The 19,100-nt window shown below is 35.4% G+C and overlaps 1 long non-coding RNA gene across 1 annotated transcript; it reads right to left on the reverse strand.

The window, feature by feature from the left end:
• Positions 1 to 16,890: 16,890 nt before the first annotated feature.
• On the reverse strand, positions 16,891 to 17,831 carry LOC135732105 (uncharacterized). The gene is made up of 3 exons (XR_010526694.2): positions 17,765 to 17,831; positions 17,421 to 17,482; positions 16,891 to 17,261 (listed from the first exon to the last, which is right to left on the reverse strand). It is a non-coding gene; the product is annotated as an uncharacterized lncRNA (long non-coding RNA).
• Positions 17,832 to 19,100: the final 1,269 nt, after the last annotated feature.

Here is a 19,100-nt window from a genome sequence, read left to right on the forward strand (position 1 = left end):
CGCAGTGTGATTATCGTGCTGTAGATACGCCAAATTCCAATTTTGCATGCATATGATGCGCCAGTCGTTCCCGTTCACTTATATGGTGCAAATTTTTGTGTCGTTTTATTTATTGGTTTCTCAATTGTTTTCTAAACCATTTTCACTTGGGTTAAGAGTTAGATTTAGGTTTTGCTTTAGGATGTAATTTAATATATAGGTTTCTCCATGTTTTGTCTATATCATGGTTGCTTGGAATCTGGGTTTGTGTTGTCATTTTATGTTACAAAAAGTTGCTCTAACCCAAAAGTTGCTCTAACCCAAGCAACAATGGTAAAAAAAACAGAAAACAAATGAGAAACCATTAAACAAAATGACACAAAAAGTTGCGCCATCATATGCATGCAAAATTTGCGAATCTACTGCACAATAATCAACCTGCGTGTTATTTGTACGCATTTTGGTGAGAATGGGCTGATGGTATTTTGAGCTAGAACTGCACTACTCTGGGTACACCAAAGATTTATTTGAAATCTTAAAAAAGTCTTGTGAAATGTCCCCTTTTAAGTATGGTGAAATTGGCTTGCAAACTAAATTGTTTTCACTTCGTGCTGCATTTTTTTTTACAGCCATCATTATCATAGTCCATCACCCCTGACACAGTATGGGCCGCCAACAATAGCTCTCCAGTTCCTCTGTCCTGGGGCCAGTATCTCTATCTGGTTCCAGGTGTAGCCCATCTTTGCAATGTTAGTCTCAAGGTCACACGTCAGGTATTTCCTGGTGACATGGATTGGCGTTTTGCGCAGGGTGTGCCATATCCAGCCCCATCTCCCTGATTTCCTCTTCAGCAGGAAGTTGGCATGTTTTTTCCAAAAGGTTGGAATTACTGATGGTGTTAGGCCAGCGGACCGGGATAATCTATCTGAGGTAGCTGCCTGTTGTTGAAGGTCTGGACTTTCCTTATGGTGGTTTTGGTCATCCTCCAGGTCTCTGCTCCACACATTAAGACTGACTTTACATTTGAGTTGAAAAGTCAGATCTTGGTGGTCAACGACAGCTCTGGAGGTCCAGATTTTTATTGAAAAAATATCAATTTAAGTACATTTACTGAGAAATGTTTAAGTTCATATTGAAATCTTCAACAACATTGACTTTTGTAAGCAGACTTTGCAAATATTAGGCTTAATTTGTGACATTACTGAGATCTCTTCTGAAACTCTAATGGAGACATTTGTTAGATTTCAGCAGAAATATCTACAAAAGGAACTGCTAATGGAAAATGTCCCATTTGCTTCTCATTTATGATGTTAAAAGCATCTCATCTGTAAATGTTCTTTCCTATGGGAAGGTTTTCCTTTATGCTAAATAAAGTCCCAGGTCAACAGATCATTATCTGAAGCTTCTATAACAATTATAAATCATAAACATCTCCGTTGACAGGCATTGTGGACAGCTGTAAGCTTTCTCACGTCAATGCAATACTTCATCTTAGCAACTTTCAATCTTGGCTGGCTTTACAGGCACTAATTAATGATTCACCTCAAGAAAGGAGTGTTGAAGAAAATTCTCGTATTTGTATGAAATCAAACAGGTGTTTGCTAATTAAAACTTAACATAATAAATGACCCATGCTGCTTGTATAATAAATCAATAAAGGTTCTGCATGACTATCAAACTATTTTAAAAGTTACAAGGTTTTAATTGCATTAGTACAATGAGTGAGTGACTTACTGTTGTTAATACTGTTTCAAGAGGACTTTTGTAATTCAAACAACAAAGTGGATCATCTTACTGATGACTGTGAACAGACACGAAGCTCACAAAGTTAGCTGGTAAAGATGCATGGTATTGAATTTTTTCCGATATCTGATATGCCATTAATTTTCAACTCATTTTAGCTGACATAAACTTGTTTTGTTTGTCTCTGTATGAATGAAAAATACACACATTTCTAATAAATGTGACCTGATCCAGCAAAATGAGTCACAGTGACCCAAATTTCAAAATTGAGATTTTGGTACCAATGGAAAGAGGAGATAATAAGCTTTCAAATGATATCCTAGTCAAAGTCATACCTTGAATGGTTTTAAAGATATAGACATTTGAATTAAGGTTGTCTGTCTTCTTTTTCCAACTGAAAACCTGAGAAAAACGCCTTTAAAGTTTTTTGCCCCTTTTTTGTAGATATCTTTCAAAATCCATTGCATTTTTAAAGGGATAAACAATTTATTTTACAGCTTAATTTGACCAAAGACATTCATATAAATGCTATTTCAGTTAACCAAGAAACAAGCTTATAAATCAAACAGAATGATGTTTATTGAAAATGTGAAGTAACAGAAAGGTTTTTGTGATGGTTGGGGTTTGAGTTAGGGGAAGGGAATAGAACATGGAAACCAGAATGTGTGTGTGTGTGTGTGTGTGTGCGTGTGCGTGTGTGCGTGTGCGTGTGTGTGTTCGCGTGTGTGCGTGTTCGCGTGTGTGCGTGTTCGCGTGTGTGTGCGCGCGGGGGCGCGCGTGTGTGCGCGCGGGGGCGCGCGTGTGTGCGCGTGCGTGTTCGCGTGTGCGCGCGCGTGTGAGAGAAAATGAGAGAGACAGAGAGACAAGCAAAAAGAAAACAAATAATGCTTGCCTATGCAATCATATCTTTGTGTAGGCTAGTTGACAATAACACTGTAAACAATTCAAAAAGGAGTTAAATAGGAGAGTAGTGTGCTTCGAGACTGACAAGAGGATGGCTGGACCAATCAGGTGCCCCGGGGTTTCCCATTGACAAACGATCAGCGTTTATGAAGATTTCTGATTGGCTCTAAAACAACGTGTAACACCATATTTGGAGAGATAGTGACGTTTCAGGGGATCCCCGGAATGCTCGGAGGTGACGAGAGTATTTGAGAAAAGCAATTTCCAGCGGATTAAGTAAAACTGTTTCAACTTTAATAGTCATTTAAACACCTTTACTCAATTATTTGGACTACGAAACTTTGGGAGATTATGTTTTAATGTCTGTTCTTTGAAATTAGCTAAAAATATTTTTTTTGATAATTTCATTGTTTTTCCACATTATCGGCTCATATCTTAAAATAGAACGTTGCGACTTCCGACTCATTTCGCCAGATCGGGTCACAAATGTAATCTAAGCTCTTCAAGCAACAGGATTGAGAGAGAGTTCAGTGTCTTTATTGTTTCATTGCCATTAAAATCACAGACAGCGCAGCAAGCTGTCACTTTAAGGCACTGATCCAATATACTGATACACTCACAACAATCACTGACTGTTTAAAAGCATAACCGACTGTGATTATTTGATCTTTGTGTGTTTTTGACATAACATTGTGTTTATTTGACAGTTTAAGCATACGATGCAAAAAGAATTTTACAGTGACTGCATGCATGCATCAGGTGTCTGTATGCATGCATCAGGTCTTTCATATGTCATATGCTAATATGTCAAACTTACAGTGTGCGAGTAAAATTGCTTGAATGTTTAAACTGGCAAAAATTGAAAAGGCATTCATAAACTTCTGTGATGACGAATAACAGCAATGACTGTGATAGAGATATACATGTGCAATATAATATATGCTGTTTAACTGGAGATGTGAAGGTGTGTCATGCGATTAAGAAGGGAGCATGCAGCCAAAAAAGTTTCATAACCACTGCTCTGAGGTATACATTTGTACCTTACAGGTACATACTGGTACCTCAAAGTTACATATCTGTACAAAAATGGTACATATTAGCACTTTTTAACGAGTTAGCATTTGCATAAAAGTGTTTCTGATTAGCTTTTATGGTAATCTGTAATACCGTGATTATCCACTAGATGGCGCACGCGCCCAATTTATAATAAAAACTGAAGCAAATTTTTTTTACTAATTTTAATTTGTTAATGTTTTGATAATTGATTTGAATCTGATCTCTAACAAAATTCCTTTACAAAAATACAATTGTTTCAGACAAAATAAGTGTTCAGCGAGATTCTGTGTGCATCACGTGTTTTGTTGCACATGCGTCAAAACCGTTTATGATAAAAGAGATGCTCAAGTTCATAAAAAACATGCAAGACACCCCTTTAACAGTAAACTCTACACATGAGATTATGCTAGTATCTGGCAAACGCGAGCGTCTCTTTAATCATAAACCCCTTAGACGTGTCTGCAGCAGGCCCTTATTTGGCATGACACGTGATGCACACAGGATCTCTCAAATCGCAGAACACATATTTTGAAAAAAGGAACCACACACATGACGGGCTACATTAGCCTGGGTGCCAGCCGATCTTAGCCCCGCCCACAACATTTTGAGGAACGGGAAGATCGGTCTGGAGTTTCACCGTTGAGTTGCTACTATGCTCGACCCAAAGCTGGTCGACCAATCAAATTGTCAGGGCGGGCTTTATATGATGATGGACAGATGATCAGTAACGTAAATCAACCACGTCACCAAAGAGCGCGTGTGTTGAATCTGTTGTTTACAACGAAATGGCTGCCGCGGTAGAAATCAGATGTGTGGACTCTGACATTGAGTCTGTTCTAAAAGATATCGACAGAGCATTGATTTTAAAAGAGGAACAGAGAAACGCGAGCAAGGCATTTGTTGATGTTTTTGCCGTCCTACGGGATTCGACAAAAGTTGTCGCACTTATGAAAGATCAAGTTAAAGAAGCAACTGAAATGGGTATCACGGCGATGCAACTCGGTGTGCACGACGAGATGGATATAACAAGCAAACGTAATGGGTATCGTCGTGGATGAAGTTCAACTAATGTACAAATGGTAAGAGATAGTCTTACTGTATGACTTAATGTGATATAAATGAAATGTTGTAAACATAGTAGGTGTTGATGTACGTTCGCAAACTCAGACTTGTAGTGTGTGTCGTAGCGAAATAACTAGCAGTTCGGTCAAGCTGCAAATACGTCATTTCAACATACGTCTCACACCCCGTTGCTCTGATTGGTCGTAGGTCTATCCAATTGAGTGCAGAGGCATTTTTCGGTTGAGACACGCCTCATAATTATAGCTCAATGGAGCGGTATCAGACTCAAATTCTGACTAGAATTGAGTATGACAACGTCAGGCTAGGGCTACATACATGTTGTGACGAACTTTGCATCAAGCGCTCTCGATAAAAGAAGTCACGGGCTGCCACTGGTTAATCAGGAATGTCACCAAAAAATTATTGCCCGCATTCTCCACCATTAAAGGTCAAGGTGAAGGTCATACCATCTTTAGTCCAACCTTCATCAGAGCACTGTTTGTTTGGGAAGTGTAATAGAAACACTATGATAAGAAACGCTTTCTCACAGAAAGCACAGTTATATTAAAGTGTCAGGAAGTAATTGTTTTACTTGTGATTTTAACATTGAGAAACATGCTTATTTCTTAAGAATTTACTGAAATTACTTAAATATCTGGGATGATAAATATTGATTAGCATCTGATTAATAAGAATTCAAAATAATTTATAAGGATATGATGAAGAGGAGGCAGATATCAGGAATCTAATCCTTCATGCTGGTAGGCAACTTTTAAAAAATGGCTGGCGGGGAATGAGTTAAAAAAAATTCTGAGTGTGACATGATCCCTAGCACTCCCTTGGACTTACAAATGTGTTAGATCAAGTGCACAATTTATCTACCTAATTTTCTGTATCTGGACAATGCTGATAATTAATTTATAAGCATTTATCAGTCAATAATATCGACATGCTAATAATATTGTGCATCCCTATTAGATGGCAATGACTCCAATTAGACATATTGACTGATGTATACTGTAGATATTATCTGCAAGAAGAAGCAGATTCAATCAAATAAAAGACCATAACATGAATGACCATTTCAATTCTCCATTAAAATAACACTAATCTTTTATTCTGACTTGAACTACTGTACCATTAAAAACCCACATGACAAGAGAATAAAACCTATAACCATATCATCAATACACTCTTGTTGCCATTTATTTGAGAACATAAGTAAAAACATCCAACAACAATATACACTAGTTTAATATATGATGAATTATCAGAAAAGCTGATCTGCACTCAAAAAAGAACAAGAGCCAACAAAAACAAGTGACTTCAGTGTTCAGAAGTCGTCACTGAGGAGTCAGTGATATATCGAGCATAAAGAAGACTGCTAATTAAAATCCATACTCTTAATGAGCTTTCAGACTACAATTGGTTAACATGATTACAAAAGATAAAGGTGGTAAATCAAGCTCTTTTTAATTAAGTCTAAGATTTGCTTCCCTGGAAAGATAAAGAAAAGGTGCCATTAGCTCTGCTTGCTCTGTTTTACGGACCTTCCATTGATTCACAATTATGTAAGTCTAATTCTTTAAAACAAATCACATTAACATTTAATGCAATGAGACATGCCCGGCTCAAGAGAAAAAAAAGGTGCATAAAAAAAGCTTAAGGTTATATGAAAAAGCCAATTTACATGGTTTACTTTTTACAATAATCAAATCAGGTGAACATAGCAGTTGGGAGTCCGTTAATAAAATGTCCATCTATTCATCATTATATGCAGGTAATCCCTGCTGCTCACTTTGATGAATGCCTTTCAAACACTGCTACTGATTTGCAAAAATGAATGAAGCCTCCCAAACAATCAAACAAATTTGTTCTTCAAATGATGCCCTTATGAAACATCTTTCCAGCTGAGTCATTATACGACTATTAAACTCAAGCCTAACAAATGCTGCAGTGCAAATAAGCTGCCACAGTTGACATAAACACAAGAAATGTAATACTGTAATGCACAGTCAACAAGGCATTATCACAAAATAACTCCCAGAACGGTGATCCGGATTTCGCAAAAATTGGAACTGGACCCTATCCTGCCACACTGCAACTTACACCAAATAAATAAACACATGTGCATTAAATATTAATTCATTTGAATGATTCTATCAGCTTACGGCGTTCCTGTAGCTCAGTTGGTGGTGCGCTTGCAACGCAAGGGGCTTTATCCCAATCAACAAAAAAAATGTATGGCTACTATTTAGAAATTTCTGATCGGCAACTGCTGTGATTGACCAATCAGAAAGAGAGACCAAAGTATAATAAAGGTTTAAATAGCTTTTCCAGAATGTATTGTTTTTAATACAACATCAGTCCACTGGTTCTGCATAACACACTCACTTAAATTACATTACACTACTTTATACATAACAAATGGAGCTTACTGTGAAAGGCCACTATAGTCATTATAAGTGGTATGTTTCTTTCAATGCACTGTGAATGCAGTTTTTACTCTCCCCTGTGTCTGCATTTGTGTGACATTTGTATTCAATCACTCACTAATCTCTCTGACATTTTCCCATAAGAGCAAGTAAATTCTATCATTATTATTCTAACACTAAAGTTCTTATGTTTGTAGTGGCACTATTCAACACTATAATGCCGCGTTTGTGAACAAGTTAAATCTCTCAAATATTTCACACATGCTGACTGCAAACAGTCCACTCGACATACAAACCCGGCATAAAGACAAAAGCACCAAATCTCTTTTTTAAAAGCTCCACATCAGAGAAGCAAACAGTATGATTAGATTTGATTGAAGCACTCAGAATGTGTATTTGTAGATCCTGTAATCTACGTCTGAATGGTTGCCTCAAGAACAGCGAAAACACCAAAGCAGTGACTGCAGTTCAAATAAGACATCACCATGGATACTAGAAGCGTTTTCTCCATTGTCTTCCACTTTAACGGTATAAATGTATTTGTGAGAAAATAAATTAGGACCCATATGGCTTTAAAAGAAAAAATTATAGTGTTTTTGACTTGGTAAACACATTTGGAGCCACTGAGAGGGAATTGGACTAAACGTGAACCGGACCTTCAGGTCATTTTGCACATATGCTGTTATCAGAACAGATTTTAGTGGAAGTCTTTACATGTTTGTCGCCAATAAAACTTTGGATAAGGAGCCGTTCGTCTTCATAGATCCGGTTAAATGTCTACGTGTGCCATTAAACTGGAAAATGTTCTTCCTGCTTCTTGGATTAACATTTAGTAATAGGTTGTCTTTATGTGTTCAAGCAATACGATTACTTTAAGCTATTTGTAATGCACAAAGCATAGGAAAAAGACAGATTGTTTGTGAACCACCAGCAGGAATAATATTAAAGGAATATTCCATTTTTTTTAAAGGAAAAACCAGGTAATTTACTCACCACAATATCATCCAAAATGTTGATGTCTTTCTTTGTTCAGTCGAGATGAAATTATGTTTTTTGAGGAAAACATTGCAGGATTTTTCTCATTTTAATGGACTTTAATAGACACCAACTATTAACACTTAATTCAACACTTAACAGTTTTTTTCAATGGAATTTCAAAGGACTATAAACAATCCCAAACGAGGCATAAGGGTCTTATCTAGCAAAACGATTGTCATTTTAGACAAGAAAAATAACAAATATACACTTTTAAAGCACAACTTTTCGTTTAGGTCCGGTCCAGCGCGACCTAACGTAAATGCGTGGTGACAGCTTGGACAATTCTTTGGTCATTTCAAGTCATTATACACAGCAAAATCACCAGTGTTAAATATACACTGACGGTGTTTATATGGGTACCACCAGTTGGCCCATTTGTTTACACTAAAAGAAGGTAATTCTGGTCTATATTAATTTGGTATGTTTTATATAAGGTTATCAACCATCAGACAATCCCTGTGCCTTTATAGTTCAACCGATTCTTTAATTTTCCATTTACTTAATTTGCTCTTTGCATTATTTAGTTATTTTTAGCCAGTTTATGTTTAATCCAAGCACAGGCAACTCTGTTTCAACAGATGTGACCACTAGTATGTCATGAAAATTGGGATACGGATGTGTCAGATTGTACAATGTTTCAGTTAATTGATTGTCATGAAGTAGATAAATGTGCAAAAGGCATCTGTTTGGAGCACAGATGGAATAATATAAAGTTGTTTATAGTCATCTTGTTCATAGTCAGGTCACTGCTAGGTTACAATGTGTAGTTAAATTACCAAGATACATTTTTACGGCTAATCATGTTCAGTTAGATGATGACAAAAATACCTATTAGATTTTACTATAGCAACATTATTGCAAACTGTGCAGTAATAAAAATAGATGTGTCAAATTAACAGCTAAAATGATTTAAGTTGCTGAAACACTGCCTTATTCATTTAAATAGTGTCACATATATTAAATTGGCTTAAAGGTCCCGTTCTTTCGGTGTTTTTGAAGCTTTGATTGTGTTTGCAGTGCGCAATATAACATGTGTTCATGTTTCACGTGTAAAAAACACGTTTTGATAGTTACTTAGCTTGCCGTTAGCTTAGCTGGCAACTAACGTATTCGTGTGGGCGGAGTTTAGTCAAAAAACTGTTCTACTGAAGTCAATAAAGCAGGAAGAGGGCTGTAGGCTTTAAAAGGCAAATTCTGTTAAAGAAAATATAGGCTATTGCCTGGCAGTGAACTTTGAGCTTTATCAGGTATAATTTATGCTATTAGGCATATAGCAACATTACACACTAACTAGGGTTTAAAAAATGGGATCAGAAAGAACGTGACCTTGGTAATTAAAGTAGTGATCTTTGAACTATTTTGATCCACTACAAATGCAAAGTAGCTTAATGATCAGGTACTGTATGCTTTGTATGTAAAGTTATTGGTTTTTATCTACCAAAGCAGGTAATTAAAAAAATTTATGTTTTTTTTTTGCAAAACAAAAGATAGATTTTAAAGACTTATACTGGGCTTAAACAAGAACATCAAGGAAGGGAGAAATATTTTGAAATTTAAACCCAATGGATATATATCTCCTCTGAATCAAACTGCACATTGATTAAACTTCAAGTTCACCAAGTTTTTCAAGAAAACCATAGATTTATATTTTTAAAAGAAAATATTACCAAGGGTGCATTAAATTGCTCAAAAAAGAATAAAGACATTTATAATGTCAAATTACAATATCTATATTATTAATATACACCTTAGTCAACATTTGAAGTGGATCAAATGTTTTTTCATAAAAGTCTTTGTTTTGAAAAAAAAAAACTTTTTGTTTAAGGACAACTTTTGAGTAACTATTTTGATCCATCAGAAAAAAACATCAAAATATTAAACATTTGTTGTTAATTAAAAGTTAAACTCTCAGTTTATTGAAAAAATCTCCATTTGTCAGGTGTGTAGTTCAATACCCCAACCTTACATTCATCCATCCATAAATGGTGTATGGGGTGTATTAAAGGTACAAAGTGTCCTTATCTTCACATTTGAATATAACATTAGCTTTAATGTGTGTTCCTGTGTTTACCAACCAAGGCCAAACAGGCCTCTTCAAAATGTGTATAGACTTTCAAATATACCGAGCCTTGAAAATGCCTTAGTGTTGAGTCAGACAAACACAACTTTTATCATCAACCGCTATTCATTTTCTTTCCCATTACCATCTGTGCTCATTCAGCTGTTATTTAGCATTTATCAATCCAGCCATGCAATCACGAGAAACAGATTACCTGAGCAATCATGCACAAAATGTTTAAGTGCAAATGTCAACATGATACGTCTGTCACAAATTTAACCCTGTGTGGATGTGCGTGTGTGTTGATAACAGGTGAGTATGACAGAGAGACCTGGAAAAGAGATCCGTATATAATGGCCTTCCATCTCAATCCTTATTATATGGTATCATATAAAGAAAATCATAAAAGTCATAAAATAAGATATCAGTCAAGATCAGACTAGACTACTGTAAATTCCTCTCAAGTAACTGGCCTGAGGGCAGAAATAGTGAAGGGAAATACATCTGAACCCGAAGGACAGTATATATGAACTTTTGTACTTTTTGCACTTAACTTTGGATCAGAATGTCTCATAATTCACGTATCATTCATGCATCATCGTTTAACAAATATAATTTGGTTTACGTGCATAAAAATGTATTCTTTTGTAATTTAATAAATACTTTTTGCTCCAACTTGCACTTTTTGTCTGATTCCCATGCTTCACAAAATCTTAATTGGAGTTTTATTATAGAGGTACAGTGACGCAGAAACATGAAACTGTAAGTGGAACGTTCTGACTCAAAGCTGCCCCAAAGCTCTTTAGTCTCCAAAGGACCTGTGCTATACCACCGCGCCATTGCTTTGATACTAAACTATTTTAATGCAGTAAAGTTCTGACTTTACTTATTGTAAACTTGCATGGAACATTAAAGACCAATTCAACATGGCATTCACTTCAACTGACTGAACAAATATCTGCATATGCCTGTCTCCATGGACACCAAATCCATCACCTTTTAATTTTATTAGACCCGGCCAGTATTTTTCCATATATGCTCATTTTCTAAATATATGGAGCTGCATAGTTTTTTTAAAATACATGTGCAAGAAAAATTCAAATGTAGACACTGAACAGAATATTTAAAAAAAATCCATAACCATGAAAGACCAAAAAAACAAATTTGTATTATGGCCCAGCAATATTTATTGATAAGTTGTCTTTTGATGCTTTTATAATACTGCACAGAACCTCTGTAAGTGTTTGTTTGTTTGAAGAGTCTAATCTGTTATTCACAGAGTAAAGCAAACTCATGCGGAGAGAGAAATTACTGTAGGAGTGGTGTTATAATAAATAAACTCAATACGAAGGAGAATACATTTAATATCGCATCCAATTCTTCATTACCCTTAATCATTTATGGGATGGTTTTCTGTACTGATTTTAGATTAAGTCTGGACTATACCTTAGTTATATTAAGACTTTAACAGTAGATATGCAACGATTACCAGTTCAATGGTTAACTGCCATAAAATGTTATATTAAATGTTAATATTACTGCATAATTTTTGAATCACCATTTAAACGTGCCAGTGTCATGGCTTGAAAACCCCTGTCCAGTATCAATTAATATACTGTAAGCAATAATGTGAGACAAACACATTCATTCAAGTGTTTGTGATAACAGTGCCTTACTGACTGAATTTAAATCCAAAAAAGTTCACATTTAGGAAAATCGAGTTGTACTGACACATGTTTACTTAAAGGGATAGTTCACCCAAAAATGAAATTTCTGTCATAATTTACTCACCCTTATGTTGTTACAAACCTATATAAATTTTTTTGTTCTGATGAACACCAAGGAAGATATTTTGAGAAATGTTTGTAACCAAACCGTTGGTGGACCCCAATTCCTTTCATAGTATTCTTTTTCCTACTATGGAAGTGAATGTGGTCCATAAGATTTTTTTTTTGGGTGAACTGTGCCTTTTTTCTGATGAACACAAAAGAAGATATTTTGAGAAATGATGGTAAACACACAGCAGATAGTGACCATAGTAGGAAGAAAATATTTTGGAAGTATTGTGATAAATGATGAAAAAAATATTTTAATAAATGATGTAGGCACCATTGATCATATTTTTTTATTCCTACCATGGAAGTCAATGGTCACTATCTGCTGTGTTTACCATAATTTCTGAAAATATCTTCTTTTGTGTTTATATAAAAAATCATACATGTTTAGAACAACATGAGAATGAGAAAATGATGACAGAATTTTCATTTTAAAGTATCCCTTTAATATATATTTTTATACATCTTTTCTTTTCAGTTTCCATTAAATTATGTGATCTGATGTTGTGAGCGCAAGTGTCGTGCAGCTTACTTCTGGGTCCTAAAGTACACCCCATTGTGTATGACCCAAATGTGCCATGATTAATGTTAATTATTTGATGTTCAGTGTTGGGGCTAGTTACTCAAAAAAGTAATATATTACGTATTACATATTACTCTCAAAAATAGTAATGCCTTACTTTACTTTATTACTCCCTGGAGAAAGTAACTAGTTATATTACTAGTTATATTACTAGTTACATTTTTTTTCTGGACAAGAATGTTTATTTGGGCAAGCCACGGCCAAGAAAATGCTGGGTTCCTTACCCGCTACTTGACGTGGGGCACAGCGTTTGGAGAAACATTAAAGAGCACTTCACCGTCAAGTTATTTTCCTTCAGTTGAACATAATAAAATATGACTGAATCTCCACCCGTCGAAACTAGCTTTCTGTTGCTGGGAACCTTCCTCTGAAAAAGAGCTTGCCGTTGTTGACGCTTCCATTTACCCGATCTGTCTTTGAGTGTGCCGCTGCCGCTCTGTGCTGCTGGCTGCCGGGTGTCGACCAATCGGTGATGGTAAATGATACCTCATGCCAAACTTAGACCAATCACTGTTCCATTCACGCCCTCCTCCCCTTCACTTTTGTTCTCTGTGTTTTGTGCCTTGTGTGATGAATGTGCTACTGGCGAATGTAACTTAAGTAACTAGCTCGGGAAAACTGTAATAATATTACCATTTTCACATGGGTAATGCCTTACACTACTAGTTACTGAAAAAAGTAATATTATTACAGTAACTAGTTACTTTGTAACTAGTTACACCCAACACTGTTGATGTTTATGCAAACAAAAGTGAACTTACATGTGAAATCAATTGAAAATTTGGTTTGAAATAGTACTTTTTTAGAAATTGTTCACAAAACCATGATAATATTGATAGCCGTGGTGATTTTGGTCACTATAACTGTGATGTAAAATTTCATACTGTTTCATCTCTAATGCCTTACAAAAAACTCTACTGGTGTGCATCTTGAGACAAAACAATGGCACTGATATATTTTAAGATATGTCAGCGCAAGCTGTTTTTAGATAAAACACCTCAAACTGGCTTTTTAGTGTTGGACGGCAAACAGCCATATACACGGTTTCAGCAGTAACAACATAAACAAAAGGCTTTCGTGAAATAAACGTAATTCCGGTAAACTCCGCAAAGAATCAATAACAACAAAGTCCTTTTAGAGTTGTTTATTTCTGATAAATTGAGAAGCAAAATACCTAAGAAGTAGATTACTGTGTAAAATGTGTACTATAAAATATATACAATGTTAACTACAGATTGGCTGCAAAACCTTTCTTCACATAGCATTGATCCATGATCGCCATCTCCTCTCATCTTTAGGAAACCAAACATTTGTTATTTTCGACCAGATATTTATTCCAGAGTTCAGTTTAGCCACTAGTCAGACCATTAAACAAATAGAAACTGGAAGTAACCAATGAAATTATATTTCTGAACCATTATTGAAGCATGCTGTTATCACTTTCTTCTCTAAACTGTCTTCTGGCTAATATGCGGCTTATATTTTAGTATTTAGACTTATGTGGAGGGGGATGAGCTTCTTTTCTAATTCTGTGCTCAAAATATTTTGCATTTCAGCTTGTTAGTATTTTCAACATAGCTCTACTATTTAAGCAAAATAAAAGCAAAAGCTGCAGGGTTAACCCGCAAAAACGTCAAGCCCACTGGTGCACAATAGACAATAAAAGAGCACAATAAAAAGAGAAAAGTACTGTGAATGTAAAGTCCCTGAAGATTTATGGTACGGATGCTACATAAAGTGAAATAGTTTATCTCAGAACTAGCACCATGAAACCTGTGAATGTGACTGCCATTTTTCTTGCCTGCAGTGTCTGTGCATTCTCATTTTGCATTCACTTGACATACACATTATAGATTCAGGACTGGAAGTCAGATGAAACGTCCTCCACTCGGTTGGGGTTTTGTCCTTACTTCAGGTAATGTAGGTGCACCTTGTCTTTGTGGAGTTTCTGTTTTTTGCAGACAAGCAATGAGAGGAAAGGGCACACCATGCGATTCATATAGATTCATACAGATTAAATGGCCAAAATCAATTTCACCTTATTCATCTAATCAGTAGACAAACAAAGCACTCCGCTGCGCACACTGACAGTCCTTACACAATCCTTTATGTTTTGCTTTGTTATGTGTTGTTGCCATTTGTTGTACTTTTAACTGCTACAATTGCTATGTAAAATTGGGGGCAGGGGGTTGCAATGTAAAGATAACAGAAAAATATATGATAGTAACATAATTCATAAAGAAAAGCATTTGCATTTAGCAGACGCTTTTATCCATGGAGGAAAAAGAGCAAAGCGATTTGTCATTGGAAAAGTCCCTTTCAGCTCACAAAGTTTTACTGATATCATTTGAAAAACAGCCTGTTTAAAGTAAGGCAGAAGATTAGATTTTGTTTTTTGTTTTTACAGGCAGGTAAAATGTTCATGGAAGTGATGTGTTTTGAGTTTTGTGAGAGATGCAGCTGACTGGATAGAGTTTGGGAGAGCTTTCCACCAGCAAGGTAAACTGTATAAATGTTTTGCAAAAGGCTATTTTTTATTATTTTTGGAATAAAAAATTAGATTTTACCTTGAAAAAACACTTTTAGGGACACTTTATTTATATTTCCCCCACATTTTAGAATAATAGTAAACTCATAGAACTATGGAATAACAAAAATGTAACACTGGGAATTGTGTTAAATTAAAACTGTTACATTTTAGCATCTTCAAAATAGCCATAAGTTGCCTTGATTTTGCATAAATGTACTCCTAGCATCTGAAAATATTACATGTAAATATACACTCACCTAAAGGATTATTAGGAACACCATACTAATACTGTGTTTGACCCCTTTTTCGCCTTCAGAACTGATTTAATTCTACGTGGCATTGATTCAACAAGGTGCTGAAAGCATTCTTTAGAAATGATAGGATAGCATCTTGCAGTTGATGGAAATTTGTGGGATGCACATCCAGGGCACAAAGCTGCCGTTCCTCCACATCCCAAAGATGCTCTATTGGGTTGAGATTTGGTGACTCTGGGGGCCATTTTAGTACAGTGAACTCATTCAAGAAACCAATTTGAAATTATTCGAGCTTTGTGACATGGAAGTAGCCATCAGAGGATGGGTACATGGTGGTCATAAAGGGATGGACATGGTCAGAAACAATGCTCAGGTAGGCCATAGCATTTCAATCTTCAGGGACTTTATATCCCCTACACCATTACACCACCACCACCAGCCTGCACAGTGGTAACAAGGCATGATGGATCCATGTTCTCATTCTGTTTATGCCAAATAATGACTCTACCATCTAAAAGTTATTTCCATTTATATAAATGCAGTCCATAAATGTCTCAACAGAAATCGAGACTCATCAGAACAGGCAACATTTTCCAGGCTTCAACTGTCCAATTTTGGTGTCTTGTGCAAAATGTAGCCTCTTTTTTCTATTTTTAGTGGAGATGAGTGGTACCCGGTGGGGGTCTTCTGCTGTTGTAGCCCATCTGCCTCAAGTTGTGCGTGTTGTGGCTTCACAAATGCTTTGCTGCATTCCTCGGTTGTACCGAATGGTTATTTCAGTCAAAGTTGCTCTTCTATCAGCTTGAATCAGTCGGCCCATTCTCCTCTGACCTCTAGCATCAACAAGGCATTTTCCCCCACAGGACTGCCGCATACTGGATGTTTTTCCATTTTCACACCATTCTTTGTAAACCCTACACTGTTAACGATTTCCCTGTATTTTTACAGTACGGTACTGGCAGCACGGTTGCCAGTAAGTTACTGTATTTTGGTTTTACAGTACTGTACTGTAATAACATTTTACAGTACACAAACTAGTACTGTATAGTTACAAAGCAGTACTGTACTGTAATTTTACAATATTTTATTACAGTAGTCTATTTTTACAGTAATTTACTGTAATGTCTATATTGACCCATAAATACTATTTATTACTTATTACAGTTAATACAATAATATTATATATAATAGCTAGATATTTAGGTTTAAATCTATAGTTATTAATATGGTAAAAATGCTAAATTAAAACATAATGAATTAAAAGGCAATCCAAGCAATGTATGTATCAAAATTTTATTTAAAAAAAAAACATTTAATTGAAACAAAACATATTTAAAACAAGATTTTAAACAATAATGAACATATAAGCAAGTTAAATAAAATAAAATCAATAAGTATAAACAAGTTTGGAGACCCCTGCTGTAACATATTTAACTCTGGCAAATAGAACACTGGTCCATAGTTTGAAGTTTTCAGTTTAAAGTCCATCATCGACTAAAAGGTAACATTTCACTGTGGTAAAAACAACACTGGCCCATAGTTTTAAATATTCTACTTGAATTTCATTTAACACTAAAAATAAATGCATTAAACTGTGGCAGACAGACCACAGTGGCCTTTACTTTGAAGTCGTCCATTCGAACTCAATCAGGGACTGCATGAAGCTGTTCACATGGGGGTTAATGGCCACAGCTTTTCTCTGCACCAAGTTCCTTGTCTTTTTGCTTGCTCCTTGTCTGGATGTGCACTTTTTCCCATCTTTGGAATTAATTCTATCCAGAAACCTGTTAGAAATATCATAAACATTAAGTCAACAAATATAAGATAGAAAAAGATTTTTAAAAAACTAAACTCAGCCTTGAATTTACTCCTATTCTGAAACCTTTTGCTCTTATTCTACTGTTCCACACCTAATTACATTAAAATACAGAAGATTCACTTACCGCTGAACAAACTCTTTCCTAAATGGACAGCATCCACCTGGATCATGTCATGATTGAATGTCCTGAACAGAAAATACAATTGTTACTGATTTGGACACAACTTTTTATTCTGAAAACAAAATCTTTTGTCAATAAAGTCCAGGGACACCTCTGCTAAATAAATACAATTATTAAATTTCTTATAACCAAAGTCTGAATATTTCTGTTTGTATATTTCTACATGGCAAACAAAGACAATTGTGTACATGTTGTGTATGGTCGTGTTACAGTGTTGTGTGTGGGAATTGTGAATGAGTGTATACATGGGTATTTAAAGAAGCTGTAGTGGTAAAGTACAAACTTACCGAACATAATGTGCTTGGTGTGTGTCTGGTATCACCCGTTGTGCCTCCACATCTGCCTTAACTCCTGAAAAGTGCAATGACACTCAGGTAAACTACAAATAAAAAGTCAGCCACATTCCTGTGACGTGAAAGCATTTAATATTGCAGTCGAAAAAATACATGACTTGTAACTGTACATCATGTACTTGCCTGGTGCCTTTAAAGATGATCCATCTTACCCAATCCAGCTTACAAGCAATGGTAAGACTGTAAAAAAGACAAATGTTACAAAATCTGTTAGCCATAGAAATAAGTAGACATTGTGAAAGAAATGGTAAAAGAAAATTTAGTAACACTTTACTACAATAGTTTATTCCTTAACATTTGGTAATGCCTTAGCTAATATGAACTAACAATGAACAATATATTTTACAACATTAATAATATTTGATAATGTTCATTGTGCAGAGACAAAGTGATTGATTTAAAAATGTATTAATTATCATGCTATGCTAACAAATAAAACCTTTCTGTAAGTGTTTAGTCAGTTGTAAAACAAATATATATATATATATATATATATATATATATATATATATATATATATATATATATATATATATATATATATATATATTAGTTGTTATATTATATATTATATATAAATATCTAAATAAGTCTTTTTTTAATTGTAACATCTTGTCTACAGAAAATCTCTGAAAATGTCTCGTTTAGTGCAGAAAATAGCGATTTATAGTGACAAGGTAAAAAGACTGTCCCTTTAATGTTTAACCCGGACCGGCTGTGGTGTAACACTATTTCACGCAAAGTTTTTTAACTAAGTTAGTAGCTAGCTGCTCACTTTAAAGATAAACATGATCGCCTAAATCTGAGCAATCCTGGTGATGCCAGTTTCCTACACGATGTTATTATGGATTATTTTACATCCAGAGATGAAGGATCAGATGACAGAGACGAGAAGACAAAGGTACGTAAATGCGGAGCCCATTCTCTTTTCGTGCATTGATTTGATGTGTTTTGGAAACTTATATATACTGCATGTAATGCATCTGAAGTGGTGGAAACAATATGCCATAAAAATGTATTGGACAACTTACTGGACGTGAAAAACGCTTTAGAGAAGATATTCTCTGCTTTTGCTGATATACCGTAATACAATAAGCGCGGCAATCCCTTACGTTCATCTGATATTAAGATGAGCCCAGGTCTGAATTATATTTGGTCGAAGTTAAAGCTGCGATGAGTTCGATGCATGTATCCAGTTAAATATGAGGTTTCTTGTTTTCACTTCTGTGGAGGAGGACTGCGGTACTACAGTATGATGTGTACGGCGTGT

This window comes from Paramisgurnus dabryanus, chromosome 5 (genome assembly GCF_030506205.2).
Source record: "Paramisgurnus dabryanus chromosome 5, PD_genome_1.1, whole genome shotgun sequence".
In the NCBI taxonomy this organism is placed as follows: domain Eukaryota; kingdom Metazoa; phylum Chordata; class Actinopteri; order Cypriniformes; family Cobitidae; genus Paramisgurnus; species Paramisgurnus dabryanus.